We start from the raw sequence: 16987 nt of genomic DNA, 5'->3' as shown, positions 1-16987 counted from the left end.
TGTCTAACAGATTTGTTTACTACCCTTCAAGATATACTAGAGATATATTGCCTTAAAAATATCACAACAACAAAGCACTATTTTATTAAACGGCTGTAATAGATCCTAGTGAAATAAAATTTTGGTGTCAAATCTAGCTATGGCCTGGGAGCCTGGTGTGTTCCCAAGGGGCCAGAATCTCCTTTCCTATTAAGGAAACTCAAATACATAGATACAGCCAGCTGTAGAAACGGGGCTCTTGTGTTATGATTGTGTGGGTCAGCTAACCCAAAGGAGGAAGCCTTCTTGAAAAGTGGAGTAGCTCCAAAGACTGGCTCTGTCACTAGGTTTGAATAAAGAAGATAGAGGCTGCAGGTGGAAGAGGTCCTTGAAGTGTGAAAACATTGGACTGAGATGCAGGAGACCTGGGTTCCCATTCTGCAAGTGCCAGTAGCTCTCTGAACTTGACCAAGTCACTTACTATCTATGTGTGTCTCCGTCTTCTCATTTGTATAATGAGAGGATTACATGAGCCTCCAGTCCTCTGCGGTAGATTGTTTGCAAAGACGGCCACAATTTCTCCCATCCCAAATGTTTGCCTCCTTTGCAACGTTACTTTGCTTTTTCTCCTATCAAAAGGTAGACTCCAGGGCTGGCCCGGTGGCTCAGGCAGTTAGAGCTCCATGCTCCTAACTCCGAAGGCTGCCGGTTCGATTCCCACTTGGGCCAGTGGGCTCTTAACCACAAGGTTGCCAGTTCAACTCCTCGAGTCCCGCAAGGGATGGTGGGCAGCGCCCACTGCAACTAAGATTGAACACGGCACCTTGAGCTGAGCTGCCGCTGAGCTCCTGGATGGCTCAGTTGGTTGGAGCATGGGCTCTCAACCACAAGGTTGCCGGTTCAATTCCTCGACTCCCACAAGGGATGGTGGGCTGTGCCCCCTGCAACTAGCAACGGCAACTGGACCTGGAGCTGAGCTGCGCCCTCCACAACTAAGACTGAAAGGACAACAACTTGACTTGGAAAAAAGTCCTGGAAGTACACACTGTTCCCCAATAAAGTCCTGTTAAGAAAACAAAAACAAAAAAACACGAAAAAACAAAAAACATCATTTAAAAATAAAAAAAGGTAGACTCCATTTCCTCTCCCCTTCTGGGCTAGCCCTGTGACTTGCTTTTATCAATAGAATGCAGTACAAGTGACATTATGTTTGTCTAAGCATTAAGAGGTCTTGCAACTTCCACTGTCACTCTCACTGTCACTCTCATGGAATGAAGCCGGGGCCATGGGAACAAGCTAGGCTCACCTCCTTGAGGAGAAAAGATCAGATGGAGAGAGAGGCTCAGCCAGCACCAACCACTAGATATGTGAATGAAGCCATTTTGGACCATCCTACCCCAGTTAATTTGGCATATGAACACAATCACATGAGCAATCCCAGCCAAGACCAACAGAGGAACCACTCCGCTTAGCCCAGCCAGGACTGGTGACTCACAGAATCGTGAACAAATATCATGGTTATGCTTTAACCAACTGAGTGGTGGTTTGTTACATAGGAGTAGGTAGCTGCTACAGCCCCTCTTATAGCTGATGTTCTAGAAACTGATTTTATTGCTCTGAAAAAGAATCAGACTATATGATCTTTTCGTTGCGTGTTAGGGTTTGCTGCCGAGAACTCAAACAAAGGTTGAGTGACTGTTTCATTTCCTCCCCTCCTCCCCCAGCCCTTGACCCTGAAGGTGTTCTCTTTGCTGCACTGTTGTTTGTGGACTTACAAGAGCTTAAACTCTTTGCCACCTTCCAACTGTTAAGATTTGGCTTGGAGGACACTGAGCAAGACAGGAAGTGGTTTGGTGACTCAGTGGTCCTTCCTTCTGAGTCACTGGTTGTCAGTTCCCCCTCTCTACTGGTTGCAGGGGATGTTTATTCATTTATTCAGCCAATACCTTGTGAGCAGCTGCCATGTCCCAGGTCCGGCCCAGGAAGCAATACGGTGAAAGTAGGCCTGGCTGTGGAACATGTGGGTGACAGGATTCAAGTGGCTCTCATGGAGAGGGGTCCCTCATCACCCTCTTCTCAGCAGCTTTCCTGTAGCTTATCATGCACATACTTCTGGGCTTCCCCAAAAATGGCCCTGTCCTAAAGGCATACAGTTTCAGAGTTGGGAGAACTTTTAAGGCCCAATTAGTTCAACCTTTTAAAAAATTATACATATGAGGAAACTAAGGCCTGAGATGTTAAGGAACAGAGTTAGCTAATGGTAAAATTAGGCCTAGAATTCAGATCTCTTAGCTCCAAATCCTGAGCTCTTTACATCGCATTAAAAGGTCCACACCCTCCTTCCTCCTGATACCTGAGTTCATTCATCCTTCTCAGGTTTGTGTTACAGGCACAAAACTAGATTTCTCGTCTGGCTCAAGATTCAGACATTACCTGCGGAATCTTTCCTCAAAAAAATTCCAACCACCACATAATAATGGTAATAATAACAACAACAACAACAACTCAAAACATATTTATGGAGTGCTCGTTATATGCCAGACACCGCCTCAGTTTGGAACATACAGTGAATAAGAGAAACAAGACTCCGCCTATGGGGAATTTATATTCTCAAGGGAGGTAGAGCAAAGAATACACAAGGAAACAAATCAGAGAACGAGAGGCTGGTGTTCTAAACAGGAAACAGGAAAATGTGGCAGACATAACTGGACTGGGGGATGTGTAGTTAGGAAAGGTCTCTTTGACAACATGACATTTGAGCTGAGCCCTGAGCAGTAAGGAACCAATAACTCTTCAGGAAATGAACAGAGCTAAGGCCCTGAAGTGGGGACCGACTTATCTTATTTGAGAAAATAGAGGAGAAGAATATGGTTTCTCGGACGGAGTGGCAAGGAGAGAGGAAGGAGGCAAAGCAGGAAGGGAAGCAGAGGCCCGACCATGCAGGGCCTATAGGCCATGACAAGGACTCAAGCATCTATGTATCTGAATGGGCTCGTGGGAGGGTTCTAAGTAACATGATATAATTTACATTTTTAAAAGGTCAATCTTGGATGGAGAATGGATGTTGAGGGTCAAGAGTGAAATTGGAAAGATGGTTTATTGAATGCTATGTGGGGTACTTTGTGTATTTTAGCTCTAATCTTTCCAATGCTTCAAAGTAGATTTCATTGTGCCCATTCTATGGATGCAGTAACAGAGACTGAAAGGATAAAGGAACTTGCCCAAGGTCACAGAACCGAATCTGAGCTAGGACCATTCGACTCTACTGTGAGGGCCAGGTCACATGTGGCCTTATGAAGATGGTCGCCCCACCCCTGTGCTAATAAATTTTTCTGATTATCATCATATTTTGAAGTGTAAAATTTTAGAGCTGGAAGCTATTGATTGGAAGTTCCTTGAAGGCAAGCATCATATATTACCATTTAGTTAGGTCATAGCCCCTGACACATAGGAGACGCTAATACATATCTGATGAATGAATGAATGAATGAATGGTGACAGGGCTGGAATGAGAATGTAGGCTGTTGAATCCGTTTTCTCCATCAAACCATTCTGTCTACAATTTCTCTGTGTAGGACAGATTTCTTCGTTTAACCTACCATTTCAGTTTGGTAACTCCTCAAGGTCAGGCATAGTGTCTGTTTTGTACCATTCATGTTGGGAGTGTGTGGAGCCTAAAGGAAGGTTCAGTCTGGAACTTGGAAGTAAGTTATCTCTCAGAAAAGTAAACTGAGAAATTAAATTCACTTGTGATGGGAAACAACACACATCTTCAAGGTCTCCTGGAACAGCTACTTGACTGGAGTTTAATGTCTAAAGGAAGAATCTTCAGACAGAACAGGATGTGGTCAGGAATGAAGCATGAAGAGAAAGGCCATCCTTGGCTTGACTGTCTGCAGAATGTAGAGTGGGGGACAGTGTGTGTGGGAAATGGGGACTTTCTGGTTTCCAGAGAGGACCTCCGTGATAAGATATTCACCTCATGGTGCTTTCATTGTTGATCACCAAGCAACAAATTCTCAAATGTGAATTTGGCCTCCTGGTTACCTTAGGAGTCCTCTACACAGGACAGGCAAGATTTCAGTCACTTTGAGAAAGGAGTGTTCTCCATTATAAGGAAATTCACTTGCAGATGTTCCAAGAAAATTGTGTCACCAAGAATCTGGTCTTCCCTGGGGGTTGGGCCTCTCAAAGTTGAGAAAGGCATAGACCACTGCCGTTTTCTGAGGATCTGGGTATATTAAACACTGAACAAATGACAATTATAAATGTTGTGGTGTATTTTAATTGTTAACATACAAAACACAATGCAATATTACTGTGCTAGTATAATCAAGGACGTACAAAAATATTAGTTCTCCGTGCTGTTTAAGCAGTGTGGTTAGAGGATGGGATGTATGTTTAAAGATATGTGATGAATGCCTTCTACTTTCAGTTTTGTCAGGCTGTCTCTGTACTGTATGAATAAGATGGTCTGGCGATAATATCAGAGCTAAATAGGAGGCCTTGTGTGGTGAGGCCCAAGGTCAATGGCCGTCCTTGTGGTGTAAGTCCACTGACTGAACCTCTGAGCTCAGGCTCAGACCATCACCAAGGTCATGCTATCCATGGACCACCAGCCAAATCAGCCTTCCCCAGGTGACACCCTGACCTTGTCACATGCCCCTTCCTTAAAATACCACATGTCCCACCGTGGTAAGTACAGCAGCCGGCTATCTATGTACACAGCGAGTGCTCCTCAAAAAACTTGTTGGCTGACACATCAAGCCAGAGATAAGCAAAGCTAGGATGTTTAAAAGTATCTTTTAAACATCACATTTGGGAAAGATAGGTCCACGAAGGAGGTGGGAACGTGGTTGGGGAGATGGTGGGCAATGTGAGAGTGCAGGGGTTGATAAGGACACTGACGCATGTATACGCAGCCCAATGCCCTCCCTTTTATATCCGGCCACTTCTTCCAGTTGGCCTTATCTAGCTTCTGTGACCCTTTCTTCCGTACTCTGTCCCATCAGTACCCCTCAATTTTCAGCTTTCTAATCTGTGCGTCTCAAACCATCCATGGCCCATGAACTCAAAGTGGTGGGCTGCAACCAACATTTTCTAAACAAATAAGACAGGATAGAACATATCAGAGTGGATCACACACAGTAAACGTTAAAAAAAAAAAAGGAAAAGAATGATTGTCTAGTGAAACCTATTTCAGTTCCGTATATGTGTTAATTGGGCTTAGATGGAAACTTAATTTCCTACTGTGGGTTAGAGTTACAGTTTTTAGCCCTTTGCTTAAGGTGGCAGATTCAAATGCCCCAGCTTTCTGCTGAGCCAATTCTGCGAGCATGCGCTTCCTAGGCAGAAGTGCTATGAATAACAGCAGTGGAAGGTGAGCTCATGATGAGAACCATCCAGGACCTTCACAGTGTGTCAGGGTCTTAGACACTGTCTGGTCCAACGCCCTCAGTTTACAGTTTTCCAGGGTAAGAGGCTGAATCTAAAAAAGGCAATAGGACAAGTTAGTGGAAGAACCTGCCCTCCCATGCAGTCTCTCTGCCTCTCCTGCTGGGGCTCTTTCTCTTTCTGTGGTCCTCTATTGCGACACAGCAAAGAATGGTGGAAAGGATTTGAATTTCCCTCAGAAAACCCGGATTTCAGTCCCAACCCCACCTTGAACCCCAAAATTGCTCCACATTTCTGCTCCTCAGTTGTATCAAATGTAAAACAGGATTTGTACTATTAGGGGCCAATTGAGTTTATCTATTTAATGGCACTTTTTAGACCCTGAGGCATTATAGACATTTTCTAATAATAATTAGTTTTGCTCCTTGAATGCCGATGACATTTTATTCATGAAATATATAGTGCTGTGGAGAGAAAGGGCGATGAATGTAATATTATCAAGTCTTATCTCCTCTTAAGAATATTCACTGATACTTGCCAGGGAGAAAATGATTCTCCCCTTCTGTCCTCAGAACCCTCACAGGGACCTACAGAATTTAGCTAATTTAAAGCTAGTTCAATAGCATGACATTGCCCCAGCTTCCTTTACCTCCAAACCACGGTGCAAAATTCCTGAAAGCAGGCTGCAGAATGGGGTTTCTCTTCTCCTCCATCTTGAGTTATATCCATAGCCTCACAGGCCTGTGTATACACACAAGGCCATGTGTCCTAAGTGCTGCACTTAGGACACGGTTTGATTTTGACCAGAAGCTGGTCAGCACAGTTTCTCAGTTGTATTCATCCTGGAAATTAGAGCAGTGACTCACAGTTTTCAGAGTTGTGACACCGTATCACTACATTTTCATTTTCCTTCCTTTCTAATGTTACAAAGTGGATTTGGGGTGAGTGTGGAGGTACAAAATGTTAATGGATTTCAATCAATTTTGAATTTAAAAAATCTGAAGTTTGGCATTTTTTTTAGTTACAGTTGACATGCAATATTATATTAGTTTCAGGTGTACAGTATAGTGGTTAGACATTTATATACAAAGTAATATCAACTTACAAAGTGATCCCCCAATAAGTCTAGTACCCCCTGGCACCATACATACTTATTACAATATTACTGACTATATTCTCTATGCCGTACTTTACATCCCCGTGACTATTTTGTAACTGCCACTTTGTATTTCTTCACTGGAATCAATTTTAATTTCTTCCAAATGTCATTGATTATTCTCCCTTCTGGTAATTGTTCACATGTCTCAGTTACTACTGTACAACATCATTTACAAAACTTTACTATACATCATTCCTTTTATTATTGAAGAATCGATTGATTCAACAAAACATTTTCATTCTTTCCTTTTTTTGTCAGGCATTAGGGATATAGATAGGGGATGCATGGGGGAATGACAGTCATATATAATAAACAATGCTAAGCCATAAGGTTCAAACACTATGCTGTGAGGGTACAGGAGAAATGGGCCGTCTACTTCATCTGGTGGCTCTTGGAACACTTCTTGGAGGAAGTGGGGTTTGAGCTGAGTCTAAAGGATGAGTAAGACATTTACAAGGGTTTCCTGAGGAGAGAGGTCATCTGTGTGGAGCTTTGGAGAAATACAGATTCCTGGAGTCAACCTCAGAATTTCAGGGTGAGGCCCTGGTAGGTGTGGTTCTGATATGTCACCAGGGCTGGGAACTGTCAGAAACAAAGGCTCAGGTCTGTCCAGACACCAAAGACTTGAAAGGCTGTCTCAGGGGCTGGGACAGTTCAAGCCAGCTATTCTCCACCTCACTGGAAAACCAAATGAGAGGAATTAAATGATGCATGATGACTTGATTGCCTTTGAAGATAAAGGTCCTGGATGTGAAGTTTGTTAAAGACACTGAGGTTTTTACCCAATATGGCAAAGAAGGGCCTTCTCTGGAATAAGAAAGAAAATGCAGTTTAAACCACAGCAAAAAGCAGGGCAGAATTTCATTTGTCTCAGATGGTCTATGCCAGGGGTTGACATACTTTTCCTGTAAAGAGCCAAACAGTCAGTATTTTCAGCTTTATAGGACCACACGGTCTCTGTCACAACGATTCAACCCTTATCGTGCAAAAGCCGCGTTAGACAATGCCTAAGACAGCAAGCGTGGCTGTACGTCAATAAAGGTTTATTTATGAACACTGACCGTTGAATTTCATGTAATTTTTACATGTTACAAAATATTATTCTTCCTTTGATTTGTTTTTAACCATTTAAAAACGTAAATTCTTATTGTTTGCAATAACGAAGAGGTGGTAGCAACCCAGATGTCCACCAACAGATGAATGGTTAAAAAAATGGGGTATATCCATACAATGGAATATCATTCAGCCTTGAAAAGGAAGGAAATCCAGTCACATGATACAACATGGGTGAACCTTGAGGACATTGTGTTAAGTGAAACGAGCCAGTCAAATTCTTAGAAACAGGAAGTACAATGGTGGTTGCCAGGGGCTGGGGTAAGGGCGAATGGGAGTTGTGTTTAATTGGTATAGAATTTCAGTTTTATAATATGGAAAAGTTCTACAGATCAGTTGCACAAAATCAATGTGCATATATTTAACATGTTACTGTACTGTATACTACTTAAAAACGATTAAGATGGTAAATTTCATGTTATGTTTTTACCACACACACAAAAAAATCAATTATTCACTCAAAAGTCATACAGAAACAGGTGACCAGCCCTGTGGGCTATAGTTTGCCATCCTTGGCATAGGGATGGCCAGTGGGAGGGCAAAAAGAGATGGTCCAAATCAATGCTTCTCAAATGTCCCCACTGAAAAACCTCTAACAACACAAAAGGGAGGATGCAGACTCCCATAGGGGTCTGCCTGCAAGTCTATAAATTTCTTTTAAATACTCTTTCAAAAGAAGTTCATGGAAGTTTTGAATCCTAGTCCATAACATGTTGTTTTAATATAAAATTGGCATTAACTGTAAAAATCAGTAAAAACTGATGCTCACTCAGGCTCAGAGAGGGTGAAATACTTAGTCAAGGTCACATAACTAGAACAAGTCAGTACAGGACTGGATTTCAAAATTTTTGACTCCAAATGTATACTTTCCAACTGAGTGGCCTGCCTTCCCATCAGGCTTTGACTATCCATTCCCAGCTCCTACCCATATCCCCCTAATATTGAGGCACTCCTCAAAATAATGATGGCAAACTACTTTAGAATTTCTATTAAAACTCATCAGTTCATAAGTTTAATATAATCAATTCCTAAGTTTCATATATTATTTGTTTTGCTGTATTCTAGAGTATGTTAGTTTGATATATTCTAAAACTCATTTTTCTCCTTGCCCTGTTTAATCATGCTTCCTCAACCATCTATATATTTTTAAGCTTTCACAGCATCCCATTTTGTTGTACACTGTGGAATGTTAAATCATGAGGGAACTGAGAGATGTGTTTTGTATACCCAGCAGCTATTTTCTCTTGTATTACTTGTTCAGAAGTCTCCCTCCCCTCCCTGTCCTTCTCCCTGTCCCATTGACTTTAGAATATGTCATATAACTGCTGTCCCCAATGGACTGTGAGTCAAATTAAGAGTGTGCTAGTCCTAAGCAGAGGTTTTAAGAGGCATCATGTGTTTCCTCTCCCTTCTCTTGAGTTCCTGCCCTCCTAGAGAACTACCTGTGCCAAGTCGAGTCTGTTCCTTCAGCCTGGGTCCCTGAATGAGAAAATGTGTGAAGCAGACTTGAATTCAGCCAATCCAGACCCATTTGTTGTTGTAACCCACTGAGTGTTGGGGGACGTGTCTTACATAGTATTATTCCAGCCAAAGCTCACTAATATACTCCTTCTTTTGGAACCAGGGGTTGGATTTTCTTCTGGAGACCCAGCCCTCCACCGCTCTTCATCCATAGGGTTTAGTTGGGCTGACCATCCTCCACCCTGTTCCGAGCATCCTCTATCACATTGCACTAACTCCAATCTCTGGAAAGATCTCTGCTGTTCTTATCAAAGCTGAGAGAGCCTCGCTGTCTCTTGATCAGCAGAAATGAATGATGCTAGTCCCTATTACCTGCTATAAAGGGCTCCAGAAGAAATCTTACTCATAACCCATATGTTCCTAACTCCTTTCTGTTTTACAACAAAAGCATAGAAAGAAGAGTGTGGATCATACAATCCTAAATGCCATGCCTCTTGGCTGCATATGGATAGTGGGAAATAAAAGCACAGAAAACAAATAGCAGTTATTATGGACAATGTTTGTGTCTCCCCAAAATTCACATTGAAGCCCTAACCCCCAATGTGACGGTATTGGGAGATGGGGGCTTTGGGAGGTAATTTGATGTAGATAAGGGAGGTGCTCCCTTGGTGGGATTAGTGCCCTTTATAAGAAGGGACACTAGAGAGCTTGCTTCGTCTCTCTCCACCCACCTGTGTGTACTGAGGAAAGGCCATGTGGGGACACCATGAGAGGTGGCCATCTACAAGCCAGGAAGAGGTTCCCTACCAAGAACCAAATCTATTGACACCTTGATCTTGCACTTCCCAGCCTCCAGAACTGTAAGAAATAAATGTCTGTTGTTTAAGCTGCCCAGTCTATGGTATTTGTTATAGCAGCTCAAGCTAAGACAGCAGTTTTCCCTTAGAATGCAAAGGACAGAAGCTGCCAACACCTAAAAGTAAAAGTTATTTCTATGCCATGAGTCAGCTCTGAATTGCTCATTCATATGAAGAACTGGGAGTAGAGGTGTGGACAGTGTAAAACACCAGGAAAACTTAAGAGGTCTTCATTTGGTCTGGGAAATGCTAGGGCCACCCTTAAGTGTTGCAGAAGTGCTTTAGACAAGAAGGCATTTCTTCAAAACAATTAAACAGCCTGATGAAAACATGTATACCTTTTCTCTCTTAACATATTAAGATTTTACAAAGATTTGTCGTGAAAAAAACAACAACAATAAAAAGCATAAAAGCCACTATTTTAAAATACACTTATCCTTGGCTTTGTCATGTACTCTAAAAAATAAAGCAACATGTTATTGTGTGTATGAGATTTTTTTTTTCCCTGATAAAAAGTTTACGTTCTCCTAGTCCGTAGCTAGCTGCATCATACAGGGACACAGAGTGAGCTCTGCTGAATGACAGGAGAAACCCACTAGGGATTAAAAGGATAATCCCTAAAGTGGAAAATTAGCTGTGGAAAATCAGGGGTTGATAAACAGCCCTCTTTCCCCTACCTTCTTCTGCTCTACTCTCCTACCTTGCCCCACCCGCTACACCTCGTGTTTTCCCACCCTTCTCACAGGTCTGGTGGGTCTTGTTCCACCTCTCAGGGAACTAACTACCTACACCAGCCTGAAAAGCAAATGCTGGGGACTGGACTGTCTTTTGAGTCAGGTGCTGTGACAGGCGCTTGGTGGGTGAGGGGCTGGTACTAACTAAACACAAAACACAGCCCTGCCCTTTAGAGGTCCACAGTTAGTAAACAAATAATCTTTCAGAAAGATTTCAAAGATAAACAAGTGGAAGAAGTCTTAAAATGAGGTCCTTTAGAAAGGGTTCTTGCCCTGCCCCCAGGGAATCTTGACTTAATTGGTTTGGGTTGTGTATGGAGATGATAGTCTTCAAAACCTCCCCAGGTAATTCACACATTAGCCAGGGCTGAAATCGTCCCCACACCTACTGAATCTGGAACTCAGGTGGTTGAGGCCAGGCATCCAGTGTTTTAACAAGCCCCCCACGTGATACTGGTGCATGCCAAGTTTAAGAAACACGGCCTGCGCTGCTAAGGAGTGAAGGCATGGAAATGAAGGGCTCTGGAAGGTAAGCTCTTGGGGTTGGAGCACAGGGCGGGGGTGAAGGACTCTTCTACGGGCATCCTCTTCCCTTCTCTCAGCCTCAGGGCAGTGGACAAGTTCGCCTGTCAGAGCCTGGCCCGAGCTGAGCTCTCTGAGGTGGGCTGTCCCTGAAGGGTATTGCGGCGTGGAGTCCAGTTTTGAAACCACAGTGCCTCCCTCTAAAGCCTCAATCACTCGGCCCCGTGGTCGCCTCTCATTTCCCTCCGGAGCTCCTTAGCGGGCAGGAAAGGGTGGACTTGTCGCAGGCCATAGTGAACGGCCTGAAAGGTCTCTTCCTGGAGAATCCCTGCTTCCAGTTAATGGTGTCTCATCCTTTTCCCCAAAGTGGGCCCCCTACTCTAAGGGCTGACTTTTTTTTTTTTTTTAATCCCAGACAGGAACTGTGTCCATCCCGACAGAAACCGTGCCTCCTTTTCTGTACTTCCAACATCTTCTCCTAAGTAAACCTAAACAATCACGCCCCCACCCACTGTCAAAGCAGCCCTTTGGCCAAAGCACCCAAACCCTGAACCCCACTCCCGTGGGCCCCCTGCACCACAGCGCTTCCATCCCAACGGACAGAACACAGCCAGTCCAGCGGCCTCCCCACTTCGTGCCTCCCCACCTAAGCCAACTGGGCAGGGCTTGACCCTACTGCAGTGCCCAGCGCGGTCTCCCAGCGCAGGGACCCCCGGGGACAGACGAGGGATCCCAAGTTCCGCCGAAACCCGGGGTTATCCCCCTGCGCGTCGAGGGTGGCTCCTCTGGGTTTTGGGCCGAGTTGCACCCCCGCCCCCCCGTGGGAGGGGCTGCGGCCGCTTGGAGTAGCATAGGGTCTGGTGGCTCCTCCCCTGGGGTGGCCGAGCAGGAAGCGGGGCGCGCAGCGGGCGGGGGGCGCGGGGGCGCGGGGGCGCGCGGCGCGGTGCAGGCGAGCGCGCGGGGCCGAGGCGGCGGAGTATGCGCGGACCTGGGCGTCCAGCCCCGGCGCACAGCCGCGGCGGAGGAGCGCGGCGCGGGGCGGAAAAGCCTGTTTACACAGACTGCACACCGCCTGGGGAATAATGCAGTAAAGGAAGTGAGCCGGCTCGGCCTGACTGCTCCAACTTCCTGCTCTCACACACACCAGAGGGAAAAAAAAAAAAAAAAAAAAAAGAGGAGCGAGAGAAAGAAAAAAAGGGGGAAAAAATCAGGATCTCATTACAAGAGCAACAGACCGTCTGCAGAAGCCTGTCAGCATGGAAAGTCGGGGGCTTTCGCCCGGTTCCTCCTAGAAATTCCCCCGAAGAAGAATCTTGAAAGCTCCCCCACATCTGGGTAGGTAGCAAGGCTTCTGCCTGTTGCTGGGACAGTTGCAAAGTTTCGTCGGGGGTGTTATTTTTCTTTCTTTTCTTTGGCTTGGTGGGGGTGGGGCGGTGGGCGCCGCGGGATGGGCTGCGGGCCTGGGTTGGGGGCGGCAGTGGGGAGGGGGCACAGCTGTGATGCTCCTGCGCCCGCGCCGCCGCCCACCCAGCGGGAGCTTCTTGTCCGTCTGCGCGCCGGGCTGGGGGCTGCGGCGACCCTGTGCTGGCAGCACCCCAACCTGGGGCTTCGCTGCAAGTCCAGAGGAGGGGCGCGCGTGGGGAGTGGGGGACGGTGAGACTTGGGGTCCCTGGGAAGAACGGTGACTGGAGCAGGCTGCGTGGCTGGAGGCTGGACCACCGCTGACCTGCCATTTGGGGCTCCCCTCGGGGTGGCAGTGGGCACCGATGCTCGGATTCTGGGAGGGACATGGGGTTGGAGAGGGCGGCGGAGGGCGTGTAGAGCGAAGACCCGGGACTGGGGGCTGCGTCCACTCGCTCGGCAGGTGACCCCCATACGGGTCACTGCCCCAGGCGCACGCCCAGCCGGACCTTTAAAAGCCAGCGGAGTCTTTGCTGGACACGGTTTTGGAGAAGGACCCGGCAGGAGATGGTGTTGGCGCTCCCAGCTCTTTAGGAAGGGGCTCTTCAGCTTCCAACGGAGTGTTGGCCTGTAATGCTACTGTAACTTTTCGGGGAGGGGGAAAATTAAATTTTTGGAGGGTTAAAAAAAAAAGGTCTCGGTTTTGTTATGTTTTCTGAACTGAATCATCCTGAGGACAAGCTGCAGTTAGGCGGCGGGTGGGGGTGGGAACAAGAAATGTTATTTCAGAAACTGCAAAAGGGGCTTTTTTGGAAAAAAAAAATAAAACGAGTGTCGGGAGAGTTTCTGGCTTGTCTGGAAACTGCAAGACTAATTGCCATGCGCTTCCGCTTTGAAACTGGCAGCAGACAGCATCTTGAAAATGACTCACTAGAGGAGCTCACAAAGAAACTGTGGTTTGCTCCTTCTCAGGTTTATGTATTTGTGCCTTTTACAGTTTCCTTTGTAGTGTTGGAGGGGTCCCCCGCCCCTTCCCCTCCGGCCCCCTCCCGCTTTTGGAGCCTCTGGCCAGTCTTTAACTCCCCCCATCACCCCATCTGGGAGAGGGGGGCTGGGGGAGGCTGAGTTGTTTTTGGAGTTGGCTGGGGAGAGGGTTAAAGGGATTCTGCTGCTGCAGGGGGAAAAAGTTCCCTGAATTTTCCACTGGCTGCTGCAGGAAGAGAGAGCCCCTTTAGTCATTGCTAAGTAATGTCTGCACACACACCAACTAATCTCATTAGGAGTTTCCGCTGCTCGGCACAGGAGGGGTTTTGTGCAGCCACTGTCAGCCGGGCGAGCACTGAGCCGGAGAGGGAGAAAAGTTACGGCTTTATTTACTTCGAGGTGCAGTCGCCAGACGAACGAACCTTTTCAGGGTAGCGTCTTGAAAACTTTGAAGTCACTTTGGCCATTTTGGATTTCGGACTTACAGGTTTTTCTTTCCCAGTTGTGTGTGTGTGTGTGAAGTTTCTATTGCCCAAGCAGCTCAACACACCCATCCTCTGGCGTCTGTGCTTCAGTCTTTGTTGGGGGGGGGGGGGGGGGGAGCTGGAGCGATGAGAAGCCAAGCATGTTCCAGGCATCTATTTAATGAGCTCAAATCGATTTCTGAGCCTCATTGCCTTCTTGCCAAACAAAATACCCTCTGATCTCTCTCCGTTTTCTCTCTCCGTGACACACATTTATTTGGGAAAGGTCAGTTATGAGTTTCAATTTATGGGGATTATAAAATTACAAATTGTGTTCGGGCACGTGGGTCAGACAGTTAAGAATACTGTCCATAAGTGTTTTTAGAGTTTCCAGTAATGATCCTGCCTGCAAAAACCCCTGCTGGTCTTTCTGTGCCAAATACAGTAAGGATCATCTGGCTTTTTTTTTTTTTTTTTTTTTAAACCTTTAAATGATGGAAATATATAGTTGATAAAAATGGTAAAGAATTTGAAGGAACCTGATTGCAACTGTAGGGCTCCTTTATTGACAAGGACATGCTTCTCTCTTGAGGGTTTGTGAGCTGTTGGTGTTTCTTTATGGTGGCAATAAGTGTCCTGAAAACAGCCCAACCAGCCCTACCAGGGTGTGAGTCAGTGGACATGAGTACGGGATGTCCCTACCACTGTGCCTGGCACAGAGTAGATGCTCAATAAATTACTGCATTGAAAGCTGTGAGTAGGATCATAGAACTTACAATAAATAAGAAAAAAAGCTTTGCAAACTAACAGCATTCTGCATGAGCATTCCTTAAGGAGGGAGGTTGTAAATGTTCTCTCAAGACTACATTTCCTTCAAAATAAAAAGGAGGTAATTAGAAGTCTTCATTCTAGTAAGTTGTTATTTGGCTATTTCTTACCTGGGAGTAATTTTACCTCTCAGGGGGTGTTTGACAGTGTCTGGAGACATTTTGGTTGTCATAACCAGAGGGGATGCCATTGGGTAGAGGTCAGGGATGCTGCTACCCATCCAACATTGCATAGGACTGCCCCCCCCCACAAATAATTTTCTAGCCCCCAAAATCAGTAGTGCCCAGATTGAGCAACTCTTGTTTACATTAATGATGATAACTCCTTTACCTGCATTCATTCAATGAATAGGACATTTAAAAGTTATTATCAGTTACACGTTTCTGCCACATGTAAAATACAGTATGCATTAATTTTTTTCTCCATTTCTCTCTTTTTGGTCTGTAATGTCCAATAGCATATTTAAATGATGCCATTGTGATGGTGTACCTTTGTGAGCTGAAGTAGACCATCTCTGAACCTCACTCACTTGGTACTAATGCTTTTTAGATAGAATAGCAATAGCCCAGGTAGGGGAGAGCAGTGATTTTTTTTTTTAGCCCCGTTTGAAGTTTCCTAAACATTTTACTAAAGACCTCCTCTTTTTCTTATTTAAAAAAATAATAATAATTCAAAACTTCTAGTATACAGTAAATGTAACTCTGAGATCATGTATTGAAACTTATATTTGTAATAACTTTTTGGAACTTGAATCTTTCCTGAAATTGGTTTTAAAGGACTTCCAGGCAGTGCATATAAATTAAAATATTCCTTTGTTAGTTAGCTGTCAGATATTGGATTTTGTGCGTTCTGTGCTACCTAATTATAGTTACATATCTGTCTGATTCAAAAACCAATATCGTTGCAAAGCATTTCCAGTTGACAAACCCAAAGCACTTAAACTTACCCAATGATTTGACTTCCTGGAGTAGAGTCTTTTCTCACTGACGGTGAGTTACTGCTTACTAATTAATGGCTTTGCTCCTTTGCAGCCCTAGGGAATGATCCAGCCATCTCTATGTTTCCCAGACCTGGGGTTCCTCATTAAACTTTAAAAGAAATTGGTTCTCTGTCCGTTCAGGCTGTGCCCTGGCTGCAGGCAGTTGGCTTCTGCCCCTTCTTTAGGGCCTGAACCTACACATACACGTGAGCGGCCCAGGTCATTTGAATGAAGGACCCCACTCCAGTCAGATTTTTCTGCATGTTTCAGACAAGAGTTTTTGATGTCCTAGTTATCCATAATTCCTCTTTGCCTTCGTAGATTGATTATAACACATTGGAGATCACACGAGCATGACAAAATTTTCTAAAGGGTAGTTGGTTTTTCTCTGTTATAAAAATATTAATGTGAATTACCTCAGGAAGACTCAGACAACCACAGAGAAAAAAAAAATAAACATTTCCCATAATGGCACTGTTAACATTTTGGTGTCTATTTTTCTGTTTTTTTAAAACACTTGTGTGTGTGTATACATACAGACGCGCATGCACATGCCTCACATTTTTAATTGAAATCACACTCTACTTCCTGTTTTGCAACTTAATTTCCACTTAACATATCATGTAACACATTTTAATAACTAGTACAATGACCAAAATTACCACACATAGAGCTTGTATTTATTGATCTAATAAATGTGTTGACTCAACAGTAGATTGACACAATTTCTACATGGACTTGTTCAGTGTTTTTGTCTCTGTGGCTCCAAGTAATGTTCTAAGAATGCTGCCCTCTTGAAAGACCGAACTCATGTGGTGTGAAATTTGGGATTTTGATGAGTTTCTCTATGATTTAAGAATGAGTCATGATTTGCAGGAGAATATCAAGATGTAGTAACAGGAAGTCCAGGGCACTACACATCAAAATAGAATGTTCAATGATGAAAGAAGAGAAACTAGGTTAAACCGAAAATACACCTTGAACTTGTATATCTAACTCAGAAGAAGGTGCCTCTTGCACCCTTTGAGAACTCTTCCTTAATACTGTTTCATTTTATATCAGTAGAGTTTTCAGACTTTGAAATTGGTGTTTTAAATGGATTTTCAGCTCAA

At 44.7% G+C, this 16987-nt stretch overlaps 1 protein-coding gene across 1 annotated transcript in view; it reads left to right on the top strand.

Annotated features, from left to right (window-relative positions):
• The first annotated feature begins 12146 nt into the window (after positions 1 to 12146).
• ELK3 (ETS transcription factor ELK3) overlaps positions 12147 to 16987 on the top strand; it is a 64812-nt gene continuing 59971 nt past the window's right edge. The window contains exon 1 of the mRNA XM_019732146.3: positions 12147 to 12554. The gene's annotated coding sequence lies outside the window, so the exon portion shown is untranslated. The remainder of the gene's footprint in view (positions 12555 to 16987) is intronic.

Source organism: Rhinolophus sinicus, chromosome 1 (assembly GCF_057876585.1).
Source record: "Rhinolophus sinicus isolate RSI-liver-muscle chromosome 1, RSI-T2T, whole genome shotgun sequence".
In the NCBI taxonomy this organism is placed as follows: Eukaryota; Metazoa; Chordata; class Mammalia; order Chiroptera; family Rhinolophidae; genus Rhinolophus; species Rhinolophus sinicus.
This window is presented reverse-complemented; position numbering and strand designations above follow the sequence as displayed.